The sequence below is a fragment of the Pinus tabuliformis genome, chromosome 2_2 (genome assembly GCF_031772625.1).
Source record: "Pinus tabuliformis cultivar Carrire ecotype Pingquan chromosome 2_2, CPIR1, whole genome shotgun sequence".
Classification (NCBI taxonomy): Eukaryota; Viridiplantae; Streptophyta; class Pinopsida; order Pinales; family Pinaceae; genus Pinus; species Pinus tabuliformis.
Window position 1 is genome coordinate 885,457,277 of NC_142300.1, and position 15,458 is coordinate 885,472,734.

Here is a 15,458-nt window from a genome sequence, read left to right on the forward strand (position 1 = left end):
TTTACTTTGAATTGTGATCTTTTCTTAGCTGAGACAAAATTGATCTCATCAAAGTTCATTATTTGTCTATAGTACTCTAGAGAAAATAACCTCATGGGGAGGTATTTGGTTAGTTTATATGGTGCAAGCTGACAACCATAAATTCTTATCTCTATGTGGTTTTGGTAAAGGTACCAATCTCCCACTTGGCTTTGTTTAGACAAATGGAGCACCCTTTTGATCTGTTGACTTATTCTGGGTGGAGGGCTTCTTGTTAGCATGGTCATGACTGGATGAACAAAAGAATCAATGAAATCTATATAGGTATATGGTGACTGAAACTTGTGGAAAAGTGGGGTCCAAAATATGACAGACCTGGGCTAACCTTTAGTATCGAGCTTCTGAAGAGTGAAAGGAAATCTATTTGGCTGATAGTATAGGAACATATGGTATAGAACAGATGAGTATTTAAATACTCTCTCATTGTGCATTCTAGTGAACTGTTCATGCATTCTTTCAGCTATGAACTGGGCATAGTCATACAAAACAACATGAGGCTGTCTTGGGGTATAAATGGACATGAAGGCCACACAAGTTCATCAACAAATTCGTCAGTGGTACAACCCATAATACATGATATCATAGTCACAATTTGTTTACCCCTATCAGAGAAAAAGGTAGAATGGTATGGAGGGGGATCCTTGGGAATATATTGCTCTTCTACAATGAATGTCTGGAATAATTCGGCTAACCTAGACAGACTCAATTTGGAGTACTGGTCTAGCGAATCCCCAATGGAGAGTGGGGTGAGGTTTGGACTTGGTTGGACCTGTAACATCTCATCAATTGACTCATCGATAATTGTGAACAGAACCTTTTGATCAGGGGACATTATGGCTCTCTGGCTAGGAATGTAACAAGCATGGCACTGGTGGACAATTTCTGGGAAAAAATGTACCTCTAGGAACTGGTACTTGGGAAAATTTGACTCCCAAAGGCCAATATCATCAGCATGGTTAAGGTATCTGTCTCTACTTAAGCAATGGATTTTAAGTAGGAGGGTCTAGGTAGCTGTATCTTTAATTTGAAAGTCTATGTCAGCCAGGGGAAGGTGGTCAAGGTCCAAATGGGGAGTTGTGATGGGTCTGACATCCATGGCAATAGGCGCAGCCATAATTCAGTTCTCTTGGATTTGAATTTTGCTTTCACAGGTTTATTCAGAGGTATTGACAGAAACTGGAAGTTTTCAGAAGGGTTTGGACGCAGAATTTTAAATTTAAAGCAATTTCAATTAATTTTACTTAATTAAAACACTTCACAGACTGAACGTTTTCAAATTGAAAGGGTTGTCTGGAAAATTCATCTTCAAATACCTGGAAATGGGTGAATTGGCTTCAAATTCGGTGTTCTCGGCAACTGCAGAAGTTTGAATGGCTCTGGTACAGATTGAGAGGTTGATTGGGGTCTCTGCAGCTTCTTCAGGAGTGAATTTGGAGTTCAATAGGTGAATTCAGCATTTGCAGGAGTCGTAGAGGTTTGCAAAGGTTTACACATAAAATAAGCGAAAAAGGTGAAATAGGGCTTCGTAGGCTTTATTGAGCAACGATTATTTTTGGCGGGTAATTTTATGAGTGAACAGTAAGTGGTTTTTCGGGTTGAGCGGGAAGGCGGTTTTCTAGGACATCACACCAGTTTCCTGGAGGGAGTGGTATTTAGGAGGGGTCACCCGATCTACTCCATCGATTGACACATAGCAGTCAGGGGCATAGGGAAACTGCTTTATCGGGGAGTAAAGGTTGGCCGTCGGGCTCGACCGATATGGCTGTGGATCGTTGGATGAGGGTGATGATGATCAGACGAGAGTTGAGCGAGTGAAGTGTGCGGATGATAAGAGCATGAGATTCGGGGGGGCCCAAGGCTTTAATCCTTGGCGGTTTTGGATTAATTAGATTTTAATAATGAATTAAAATGATCGGGAGGGTTTTAATGACAAGATTTATAGGTTTTGTCGGGATATGGGGTAAATTGTATAGTTTATATAAAAACTAAGGGTTGGGATATTTATATATGGGATTTAATTAATACGGGAAAAGGTATACCAGGAATTATATAATTAAGTTAAAAATTAATATGAAATGAATGTGCGGAGTGAACATACCACTAAGAATAATGTAATATTGATGCACTTTCTAGACATACATTTATACTTAGGATAAAGCACTTTTGTGGGTTTTTTGAGTGAAATAGGATTTAACATGGGGGTTTTTTACTTTTCCTAGGCAAATGAAGTTTATCCTTAGGAAAATGGGTTTTATTAGGGTAATGAAGGGAAATGAATTGTATGTAGGGAATTCTAACACTTGATGTCCATAAGTCATTAAGCCAAGGGTCCGTCCCACCAAAAGTCAGAGAAATGCTCTGAGCCTTTATGACTTGAAGGATTTAAGTACTAGAACTTACTTGTAGATGGGGAAATTAGTAAGTAAAGGGGTGAGACAAATGAAGGGGAGTTAATTATTTGAACATGTAAACCATTGTTTTTGCCTTCTTAAATGCTCATGCACATTGAAACATATAATCAAGCATGATAAATGTGCTTTTATCCAATCAACTTTATAGTTGAATAACCTTTCTTCTACTTACCCATTACTTACCCTACCATTTTTTCTCCATTTTATTTGGGTTCATTTATGCTAGCAGACCCTTATAATTCATTTTTCTTTTGAAAAGTAAAATATCTAATTCTAACCTTATATCATCCAAGGGCTCAGATTAAACTGATGAGCTCCTTTTATTTTCTCTACCTATCTAATGATCTACCAAGATTAAGTTGTTTGGTCAGATTTTATTCTCTAACTATAAACATAAAATTGAAAGCATGAAATAGCCAAGGTTAAACAGTTTGACTACCATGGGTTGTGGCATGTATGACAAGTTTCACACAACCATTATTATGCATAAAAGTAAATAGTAGTGGCATTTAGACTTGCACACTTTCATGGTCTCTTTTCGTTTTTGGGGTTCATATATTTTCATTTTTTTGACCTTTCATTATTCTTTTTGTCCTTTGATGTTTCTTTTAGGACATACCCTCTTTACATTTTTTAAATTTTTAATATGGAAAACATTTGCAGAAAGTGAAGGTATGTACAATATTACAAGGCTCAAACTTAGTCAATTCAAAATTATGAATCCTATCACTATAGGACTCTAAAGGCTTACTTAAATCAGTTGAATTATCTAATATAATGCATTGCGAAAACCCCCAATACTTAATTCAAAAGAGTGAAGGGAACTCTACTTGAATGGTTCATGAGGCACAATACTTGCTAAGGTTTTACAAATGGGTTAGCAAGCTGATGCAGGAGCATGGGGACTTAGCCAGTAATGTGAAAGCTTGTTCACATGTTGTGGCTAAACAAGTTGAAATTCATTGAGTGAATGGTCAAAAGCCAGTTTTACTAAGAGGGTTGGATCTCTCAAGAAATTAGTTGTATTTCATTATTGTAATAAGTTAGAAACTGTCTAATTTTAGATTCAAAGATAGGATTGTTAGCATATAGCTAGGAGTTAGAGATTTGTTGTAAGATTTATTAAAAATAGAGATTTTGTTGTTAGATATGGTTGGAGTAATAATCAATGTATAAAAAGGAGGCAAATGTAATGAACAAAGGAGAGAGAGGATTGAAGATGGAGTAGAGTGAGAACCAAGATTTGTGTGTGGGTTTCCAAGTGAACAGAGGTCTTTGATGTTGTAATCATGCCCAAGGCCGAGACTCTGTAATTTTGTTAATTTGTGAATAAATATTGTTGTCTGTGTGATTCCCTTATCAAACCTGCAGAGATTATATTTGTTTGCATGTGTGTTATGAGTATTCGGGATTGAATCATATTAAGTTCCATTTCCATACTTGATGGTAGAAAACACTGTGTTAAAGGCGAGTTTCGGCGTTGTTTGGTTCCGCAAGCGGAAGTCCCATTTACACAGAGAAATCATGCAAAAACACTTAGCAGATTCATAAGGCGGAACTGAAATATTATATATGGAAGTTTTGGGGGCTTATCGGGTCTAGACACATTATCACATCGTGACAACGGAGTGGCCTGCATTAAATTCTAAACCCCGAACCTTTGCGACTACTGATCGCCGACATATCGCATCGGTGTTCTGAAGCGGGAGCGGTAAAGCGTTAAGTGGGAGCAGAGCCGATCGCTGATAGCAATTAGCGATAATCGCATCGAAACTCTAGAAAAGGGGAACCGCGGATAGCGCATACCTTGCATCTGCCAACTGTCGATATTGCAATTGAATCTGGACTGTCCAATTAGTCAGATCTGCGTAAAAACGCTTATATTTGTTTAAACAGGGGAAAAAGCATTCTTTGGGCATTTTCAAGAGCATTTCAGTCCCGAAAGGAAAAAGCATAAGATTGAGGAAATGGGTGTTAAAGCGGGGTGATTGTTGGGTTTTATAAATCCATTGTTTCCACCTGCGTCATTTGTGGTATCAGAGCAGAAGCTGAGGTTAATTGTAGCGAAAATTCCGCCAAGGAGAGGAGTTGGCATTGGTCGAGGAAGACCAGAAGCAAACACAGTTTTGCTAGAGGAGATCCGAAGTTTGTGGATGAGGATGGATACTATGGAGGTTGCCCAGAGAAGAGCACCTGATGAAGGAATTGATAGTGCTACAGAAGAATCTTCCGCAGAGGAGGAAGAAGAAGAAGAAAATGAGGATACTAAACTCATCAATATGTTGGCTAACGTAGGAGGGAAACCAAAAGTGGAAATTCCTACAGATGAAGGAAGTTTAAATGCAAAGGAGCTAATGGATTGGATCAAATCTTTAGACAAGTACTTTGATTATGAATAGGTCAATGAGAAGAAGATGGTGAAGTTTGCAGTCCCCAGATTGAGGGGTCATGCAGCGATTTGATGGGATGAATTACAAACATCCAGGACGAGGAAAGGAAAGCCTAAGATCAAGAAATGGGACAAAATGGTAAGTAAAATGAAAGCCAATTTTTTGCCTAAAGATTATCAGTTGAATCTTTTTAAACAAATGCAAAATTTAAGGCAAAAGGGAATGTCTATTAAGGAATACGTAGAAGAATTTTATAGATTAAGTATTAGAGTAGGACATGTAGAAGATGACCTGGAGAAAGTAGCTAGATATATAAATGGCTTAAGATATGATATACAAGATGATATTAGCTTGTTAAATCTGAAAACTATTGAGGATGCCTATCAAGCAAGTTTGAAGGCAGAGGAGAAGATATTGAGAAAACAGAGTCAAAGGAATAGAGGAAGAAGCTCAGTCAGAGGCAAAGGGACTACCAGAACTAGGGGACAACAACATCAGCATGAAGCAGGAAGCTCAAGCAGCAGACCACCACAGAGAGAAGAGTGGAAGAGAGGAAGATTCGCGCCCAGAGGAAGAGATGTTCGGTGTTACACATGTGGAGAGTGGGGACATATCTCATGGGACTGTCCTCATAATAAACCAGCAAATCAGAGGAATGTGAATGTGGCTGAGGCAAAGCCAGAACCACCTCAACATATGGAGAAGGAAGAACCCCCTGAAGAAGGAGAATCCTTGTTATTAAGAAGGACTTTGCTTAAGACAGAGAAGGAGATTGAAGAACCAGTGCAAAGGAAGAATTTGTTTAGAACTACCTGTAAATCAAAAGGTAAGTGTTGCAAAGTAATAATTGATAGTGGAAGCACTGACAATCTAGTTTCTACAGAGATGGTGGACAAGCTTGGACTAGCAAAAACCATACGCCCTACTCCTTACAAGGTGTCATGGTTACAGAAGGGACATCAAGTCATTGTGACAAAACAATGCAAGGTTGAGATACAAATTGGTACGTATAAAGATGTGATTTTATGTGATGTAATGCCCATGGATGTATGTCATATATTATTGGGGAGACCGTGGCAGTTTGATCGGAAAGCAATTCATGATGGGAGGAGGAATACTTATACCATGGAGAAGGATCGAACTAAGCATACATTGTTGCCATTGAAGAATGATGTTGACAAAGGAACACCTGGAAGTAGTATTATGCTGATAAGCAGAAAGGAGTTACTATAGGAGGTAGTGAAAAGCGAGGAGTTGCATTTTGCCATTGTGGGAAGACCAAAGGTAATTTTAACTTCCACAAAATTTGGATGATTTGCCTAAAGAAGTTAAAGTTCTGTTAGATGATTTTGCTGATATCATTGTGGATGAGTTACCAAATGCGTTGCCACCGATAAGGAGTATTAGCCATCATATCGATCTAATACCAGGGGCAAGTTTACCAAATAAAGTTGCGTATAGATTAACTCCTCAAGAAAACGCAGAAGTTGAAAGGCAAGTGCAGGAGCTGATGGATAAGGGGCTAGTCAGGGAAAGTCTTAGTCCATGTGTTGTACCAACAGTACTCAGTCCGAAGAAAGGAGGAGAATGGCGCATGTGCACAGATTCTAGAGCTATCAATAAGATCACTATTAGTTACAGATTTCCTTTGCCATGTATGGATGATTTAATGGATTGTTTGAGTGGATCCAAATATTTTACTAAAATAGATTTGAAGAGTGGATATCATCAAATAAGGATTCGGGAAGGCGATGAATGGAAGACTGCCTTTAAAATGAATAGTGGTTTGTATGAGTGGTTAGTGAGGCCTTTTGGGCTCACTAATGCACCCAACACATTCATGCAATTAATGAATGAAGTCTTAAAGGACTATGCAGGCAAGTTTGTTATTGTGTACCTTGATGATATTCTAATTTTTAGTAAAAGTAAGGAAGAACATTTAGAGCATCTTAAATTAGTTTTAAGAACTCTACAGAAAGAGAAACTACTTATAAATCTGAAGAAGTGCAGTTTCATGAAGGAAGAGTTGATTTACTTGGGATTTGTAGTTTCCAAAGAAGGATTGAAGATGGATCCAGAAAAGGTCCAAGCAATTTGGAATTGGCCTATTCCCAGAAATATATTTGAGGTAAGAAGTTTCCATGGACTTGCAAGTTTTTACAGAAAGTTTATAAGAGGTTTTAGTCAGATTTGTGCACCTATTCTTGAAACAATTAAGGAGATCAATCAGCCGTTTAAGTGGATAGAAGCAGCAGACAGGAATTTTAAATTTCTGAAGAAGAAGATCACAGAGGAACCAATTTTAGCTTTTCCCAATTTTGAAAAGGTATTTCAGGTTGAAACAGATGCTAGTGGAGTTGCAGTTGGAGTAGTTCTGAGCCAAGAACAAAGACTGATAGCATATTTCAGTGAGAAACTGAATGAAGCAAAGAGGAAATATTCTTCCTATGACAAAGATTTTTATGCTATTGTACAAGCCTTGAAGAAATGGAGACATTATTTGCTGCCAAAGGAATTCATATTATATTCAGATAATCATGCCTTACAGTTCATCAATAACCAGCCGAACTTGAATCAAAAACATGCCAAGTGGGTAGAATTTTTGCAAAGCTTTACTTTTGTAATAAAACACAAGAGTGGTAAGTCAAATAAAGTAGCAGATGCATTGAGCAGGGTAAGTTTTATTGTGCAAGAATTCAAAGTGGGTGTTGTAGGATTTGAGGAAATGATTGAAATGTACAAAGATGATGTAGATTTCAAAGATATCTATGCAATAGTTCGAAATCTAGTAGTTCATAACAGGAGTCAGTGGTTAGATTATCTCATTCAAGGAGGCCTATTGTTTAAAAGGAACAAGTTATGTATTCCCAAATGTTCCATGAGGGAAAACGTAATAAAGGAGAAACATAGTTGAGGATTATCTGGTCACTTTGGACAAGATAAAACCTTTTCTCAGGTGAATGCTTTTTATTATTAACCAAAGATGTAGACTGATGTCAAGAGATTTGTTGAGAAATGCAGGATATGTTAGCATGCAAAAGGAAGGAGTCAGAATGCAAGATTGTATCAGCCATTGCCAATACCAGACTGACCGTGGGATGCAGTTAGCATGGATTTTGTTTTGGGATTACCAAAAACCCAAAGAGAGAATGATTCCATTTATGTTGTAGTAGATAGATTTTCCAAGATGGCACATTTCATTGCTTGTAGGAAAACTAGTGATGCAACACACATACCTAATTTATTCTTTTCAAAGATTGTAATATTACATGGGTTACCTGTAAGTATTGTGTCTGACCGAGATACCAAGTTTGTAGGGCATTTCTGGAGGACTCTTTGGAAGAAACTGGGAGCTAAACTCAGTTTTAGTTCAGCCTATCATCCTCAAACAGATGGACAGACCGAAGTAGTGAATAGGAGCTTGGGAAATATATTGAGATGTTTAGTATATCAAAATCCTAAATAGTGGGATTTAGCACTAGCTCAAGCTGAATTTGCTTGTAATGATACTCCAAACCAGAGTACTGGAATGATTCCATTTCAGATTGTTTTTGGAACGCACCCAAGAGGTGTGTATGAGCTCAGGAATTTGGGAAAGCAGGAGACCAGGAGTGGAAAAGCTGAAGAGTTTGCGGAACAGATGCAAAGACTACAGGAAGAAGTCAAAGGCAAATTACAGGAAAGCAACAACAAATACAAACAGAGGGTAGATTTGAAAAGAAGAGAGAAAGAATTCCAAGTGGGAGATCTAGTGATGGTGTATTTAAGAAAAGAAAGATTTCCTGCTAAAACTTACAATAAACTGAAAATGAAAAAGATAGGACCATGTAGAATTGTAAGAAAGTTTTCAACTAATGCATATGAAATTGAATTGCCTGAAGGAATTGGAATATCACCCATTTTTAATGTTGCAGATTTGTATCCATACAAAGAGGCAGAGATAGAGCTACAGGAGGAAACTACAGGAGATGAAGTTCAAACTGTGAACTGGGAAGAACAAATGCCAAAGGCAGTTAAGAAAGAGGTTGAAGCTATTTTGGAGCAAAGAGTATCCAAGAGAACCAAAGGGCAGACTTATTTCCAATATCTAGTCAAATGGAAAGGACAACCAGTGGAGGATGCTAGTTGGTTGACTACAGCAGAGTTGCAGAAGTATGGAGTAAGTCCTGAAAGTCTAAAGGACAATTCTTTTCTTCCCCAGGAGTCTGATGTAGGAGCATCGGGACTTAGCCAGCAATGTGAAAGCTTGTTCACATGTTGTGGCTAAACAAGTTAAAATTCATTGACTGAATGGTCAAAAGCCAGTTTTACTGAGAGGGTTGGATCTCTCAAGAAATTAGTTGTATTTCATTATTGTAATAAGTTAGAAACTGTCTAATTTTAGATTCAAAGATAGGATTGTTAGCATAGAGCTAGGAGTTAGAGATTTGCTGTTATATTTATTAAAATTAGAGATTTTGTTGTTAGATATGGTTGGAGTAATAATCGATGTATAAAAAGGAGGCAAATGTAATGAACAAAGGAGAGAGAGGATTGAAGAGGGAGTAGAGTGAGAACCAAGATTTGTGTGCGGGTTTCCAAGTGAACAGAGGTCTTTAATGTTGTAATTAGGCCCAAGGCCGAGACTCTGTAATCTTGTTAATTTGTGAATAAATATTGTTGTCTGTGTGATTCCCTTATCAAACCTATGGAGGTTATATTTGTTTGCATGTGTGTTATGAGTATTCGGGATTGAATCGTATTAAGTTCTATTTCCATACTTGATGGTAGAAAACACTGTGTTAAAGGCAAGTTTCGGCGTTGTTTGGTTCCGCAAGTGGAAGTTCCATTTACACAGAGAAATCACGCAAAAACACTTAGCGGATTCATAAGGCAGAACTGAAATATTATACACAGAAGTTTTGGGGGCTTATCGGGTCCAGACACATTATCGCATTATGACAATGGAGTGGCCTGCATTAAAGTCTAAACCTCGAACCTTTGCGACTGCCGATCGCCGACATATTGCATCGGTGTTCTGAAGTGGGAGCGGTAAAACGTTAAGTGGGAGCAGAGCCGATCACCAATAACGATTAGCGATAATCGCATCGGAACTCTAGAAAAGGGGAAGCGCCAATAGCGCATACCTTGCGTCTGCCAACCGCCGATATTGCGATTGAATCTGGACCATCCGATCGGTTAGATCCCGATCCGCGGTAATAATGCTTATATTTGTTTAAATAGGGGAAAAAGAATTCCTTGGGAATTTTCAAGAGCATTTTGGTCCCAAAAGGAAAAAGCATAAGATTGAGGAAACGGGTGTTAAAGCAGGGTGACTATTGGGTTTTATAAATCCATTGTTTCCACTTGCATCACAAGCTAAGTGGGCTTGATTGTGGGGAAAACTACACAGTTAAGCGTGCTTGAGCCAGAGGCGATCTGGGATGGGTGACCTCTCAGGAAGTCCTGGTTACCGAATGCAAGCCCCAAAAGTGATGATTGACGCTATGTGATTTATTTCACTAGTTTCAATCCCACTTCTTCACCCCTGTGAGCATCACCTGATGCAATGAGTGCTAAGTGGACTATTCAAAAATCATGAGAAATTAGTCAGCTATGACTACCTCTCATGGAAATGGTCATAGATGAATGAATTACTTAACGTAGTTGAATTATCTAATATAATGCACTGTGAAAACCTCCAATACTTAATTCAAAAGAGTGAAGGGAACTCTACTTGAATGGTTCATGAGGCACAATACTTGCTAAGGTCTTGCAAATGGAGTAGCAAGCTAAGTGGGTTTGATTGTGGGGAAAACTCCACAGTTAAGCGCGCTTGAGCCAGAGGAAATTTGGAATGGGTGACCTCTTGGGAAGTCTTGGTTACTGAGTGCAAGCCCTGGAAGCGATGATTGACACTGTGTTATTTATTTCACTAGTTTCAATCCCACTTCTTCAACCCTATGAGCATCATCCGATGCAATGAGTGCTAAGTGGACTATTAAAAAATCATGAGAAATTAGTTAGTTACAACTACCTCTCATGGAAATGGTCATAGATGAATGACTTACTTAATGCAGTTGAATCCCAAGAAATGATATCTAATATAATGCACTCCGAAAACCCCCACTACTTAATTCAAAAGAGTGAAGGAAACTCTACTTGAATGGTTCATGAGGCACAATACTTGCTAAGGTTTTGCAAATGGGGTAGCAAGCTAAGTGGGCTTGATTGTGGGGAAAAATCCATAGTTAAGCGCGCTTGAGCCAGAGGCGATCTGGGATGGGTGACCTCTCGGGAAGTCCTGGTTACTGGGTGCAAGCCCGAGAAGTGATGATTGAGGCTATGTGATTTATTTCACTAGTTTCAATCCCACTTCTTCACCCCTGTGAGCATTACACGATGCAATTAGTGTTAAGTGGACTATTCAAAAATCATGAGAAATTAGTCAGTTACGACTACTTCTCATGTAAATTGTCATAGATGAATGACTTACTCAACGGAGTTGAATTCCAAAAAATGATATCTAATATAATGCTGGACTATTTAAAAGTCATGAGAAATTAGTCAGTTACGACTACCTCTCATGGAAATGGTCATAGATGAATGACTTACTTAACGCAATTGAATCTCAAAAAATGATATCTAATATAATGCACTGCGAAAACCCCCAGTACTTAAAACAAATCTAACCGAGCCTGGTGAGGCTTGTTATTTCGAGCCTGGTGAGACATATTTTTTTTGCTTTGCTCATCATTTTTCACAAAATTCAAGTAACTATATTACACAGTTGAATGTGAAAATATAATGAGTTACAAAAATATTTCATAAAGGAACTGTAGGCGACTGTCAAATTTCCACTGGTATTAGTAAATCAATGAATATCCTTATTTGGTATATTCAAGGGAAAACATAATACCAAAATCAGACTTATATATAATAAATAAGGTAATTTTGTAGGAATTTAAAAGAAAAGAGAAATTTTTTTTGCCAAGATATAGGCCTTTGGTCACTATAATCTTAGTTAAAACCACACGGAACAGGAGTCCTATTGCAACGTATGTGTTCTTTATGACTTTGTAGCATTCTTTGAGTACCTTGCAAATACCTCAAATCCATTTGATTACCTGTAAATAAATTTCCAGCAATCTCATGCAAACACCTCGAATCCATTTGATAACCTATGGAGAAATTACCGGTAATCTCATATATACAAAACGAGAGAAGTGGATCGTTTATTTCAAGAATCGAATGAAGTTCCAAGATCCAGTGAACTTCATAATAAAGGAAGAATATGTTAAATAGGGAGCATATATCCTCATCTATACAACATTTAATGTACTACTGTGACGTGTATATTATTTACCCTAGTTCTTGAAGAATCAATTGAAATCGTTATACACAGGCAAAAGTGTTTAATGACAAAACCAAAAGATGTAACTGCTAATGCAAAACCCTTTATCTGTGCTATCTGTTTAATAGGCAGTGCACCCAAGTCAATGGAAAAAGTTACAATTGTAAGAACATAAATACAATGCAGAGGAAGAAGCAACGATGGAAAGTGTATCAGATCCACGACCATGGAGGCTTATCAATGAAAATTCCATGGAAATACAGTGACAACATTTAGGCTTGATGGAAGTCCTTATCCTATGAAATCGTTCTAAGAAAAAAAACCAACCTTGTGAAATCAGATCGAAATGCCACAGAAGAGATTTCCTTACAAATTCATTGAGAAAATTACTCAGATTATGCATAAGAAACCTAGAGAAGAGAATGGGAATCCTTCAAAGAGCTCATGTCTGAGAATCTTGTTACAGTTCCAGACTGGTAATACAGAAGAAATCAGTGTATTCAACTTGGCACTGAAGAGAAAGCATTAGGTTCCATGGTTAATATGAACCCTGATTTATGGAATCAACTAACACTCCACCGTAGCATAGACAACTCCATTCTTAACAAGAGGAAAATCAGGTCCTCTAGCCCATTCATGCAACTTAGTAACATAGATCAACACCAACCCTTCTGCCAGGCCTCTATCACACCTCCCGCTTCTCGTAAGAAAATCATCAATGCAACCTCCAACTTGCAAAACATAAACACAGGTACCCATTGTAACAAAAGAGAATTTTAGCACATTATCCATCCTTAAAGGAGATGGAATAGGAGGAGGCTTAATCTGACTCCATAAATCATTCCTGGTATCATATCCCCAGAAAGAAAATTCAACTGCATGACTTGACAACATATAAATATATGATCCCATCATTGCTAAAGCAATCACACAACCCCCCATTGGCAGGGCCTTGGTCTTGTGCCAAGTATTAGTCTTGGGGTCATAGGAATCGATAGATCCCACATAAGCATAAGGATGTAATGAGAAACCATTCTTCTTACCAAATTTAAGCCCTCTGATTACATAAATAATCCCATCCACAACAACACCCAGGCAGCCATATCTCTTTCTAGGCATATTTGCAATGAGTCTCCATAAATCAAGGTAAGGAACATATTCCTCTGCATGAACAATGGCTTCCCTACAAGCATCTCTCCTCATAGAGCCTCTAGCAACATAAATCTTGCCAAATATTTTAACGTAACGTTTTGTTTTCAGAGGCATAATTGGAGTACTTGAAAGGGAAAATGACAGGATTTCCAAGGAATACATTTGAATTTACCACTGGAAAAACAAAACGAACATGATGACAAAGTACTCTAAAGAAGACTGCAGTTGCATTGCAAAATGATTTACAAAATAGAGTTCCAGAGACCAAGAGAGTGTACATTCATTACAAGTAAATGAATGCCCTAAATTACAATATTCAAAATATAGAAAGGAATTAAAAATTCTATAGGTGTAAAGACTGCATGAGGGAGACAGGTCACAAGATTGTTGTTGATACTTCTTCAAAAAGGGATGTGAAAGAAGCTGATGTGCAGTATGGAGAAGTAATGCATCCTTTTTAAGGAAACATCTCATAAAACACTAAAACTATGGCGATGCATCAGGTGGCGTTGATGGAGGGTCACCCAAACAGATGGCCACCATTAATGTAGGCCAATCAGGTGTTTTCCCCAGAGACAAACAAGGGAACCTTCCAAGTGCACATTCCAGGAAAGATAACCCCAAACTCCATATATCTGCAAATCATCCGTCATACTTTCCACTGTACCCATCAAGATCGAACCTTTCAGGACTCATATAAACACAAGTTCCCACGAAGGAATTTCACTGGGCCAAAGTGTCAGCCAACACAGTGTTGACACTGAAATCAGAAATCTTGACTTCTCTTCTCTTGTTGATCAACAAATTGGAGGGTTTTATATCACAGTGAACAATTTTGTTCTGGTGCAGGTAATGCAAGCCCTTGAGAACCTGCCTGGCAAAATCAACCAAATATTTTTCTCATATTTTCTTGTGGGCTTGAAGAACATGCACAAAGGTACCACCGTCCATGTACTCCAATGAAAAAGAGATCTCTCCTCCTCGATCTAATATGCCATAACAATGCACAATTTGTGGAGAATTCGCCCTTCGGAGAATATCCATTTCCCTCATTATTTTCTTTCGGTACTTAGTGGCTTGCCTCTATGAATTGTTATAATAAGCGGGAACGGTAATGATAGCTTTATTCACTTGACAACCCAGGTATGCTTGGGTGATTTATTTCATATTAAGCAATACCATTGAAGATATTTCCTCGGCCACAAAGGTTTTCTCTTCTCCCTTAAAAGTTACTTGGATCAAGAGCTTATGATTGGATTCACAAACAATAGAAAAGGGCCAAAGGCTCTTATTAGCTTGGATAGAGGAATTGGAGAAATGCCTGCCAATCAACCTCTTGGCATAAAAAATAGTGTTCGCAGGGTTGAAAGTGACTTGATTCTTGGCAGGGTCTCTGATGAGGCGTTCATTTTCTATGAAGGCAACCATGGAAGGAGTAATCCAATTGCCCTGATCATTGGGAATGATATCCACTATGTCATGATAACCATCCCAAACACCCACACAGCTGTAAGTGGTTCCAAGATCGATGTTATAGCCTTACAATTGGGATTATGAGGGAAATCCATGGATGTATATTGTGATCATTTAGCAAGATTGAACGTAACTTATCCGATGTAAATCTCAAATTAAGTTGGAGGTATAAACCTTAGATATTTTGAACTCGAGTAATTGGGTACACTGAAAGTTTTATCAGTTGGAAGAGAAAACTTCACAATCTTTTTCAGGTTAATCATTTTATATATGGACGTTTTTGAGGTACTTATCATGGAACCATTTTCAAGTTTATAGCAATACATGAGATTTAACACTGAGACAATTTGACCTGTAAATTTTAGGAAATATTTGAAAGCAAAATTTTGTTTGTTGTCCAATAGATAGATTGAAGTATGCATTATCAAAAGCTAAAATCTATGACAAATTCAAATTAGAAGACAGAGTAACATTTGTAATTACAAATTTTAGAAGCCTCTGTATATTGAGATATAATTCCATTTCAATTCATATATTATATCCAGTGACCAAATTTTCCACCGATATCATATTCATATATATATAAATGAGTAACTGTGTTAGAAGATGTTGTAGCTAAATGCTAAAGTGGATATTATATCATAGTATAGTTCTAGTAAA

The 15,458-nt window shown here is 37.8% G+C and overlaps 2 pseudogenes; both read right to left on the reverse strand.

Annotated features, from left to right (window-relative positions):
• Window positions 1-12,740: 12,740 nt before the first annotated feature.
• LOC149195859 (F-box/kelch-repeat protein At5g26960 pseudogene) lies at window positions 12,741-13,439 on the reverse strand (annotated as a pseudogene).
• A 229-nt stretch (window positions 13,440-13,668) lies between these two features.
• On the reverse strand, window positions 13,669-15,061 carry LOC149195860 (mitogen-activated protein kinase kinase 9 pseudogene; annotated as a pseudogene).
• Between the last annotated feature and the right edge of the window lie 397 nt (window positions 15,062-15,458).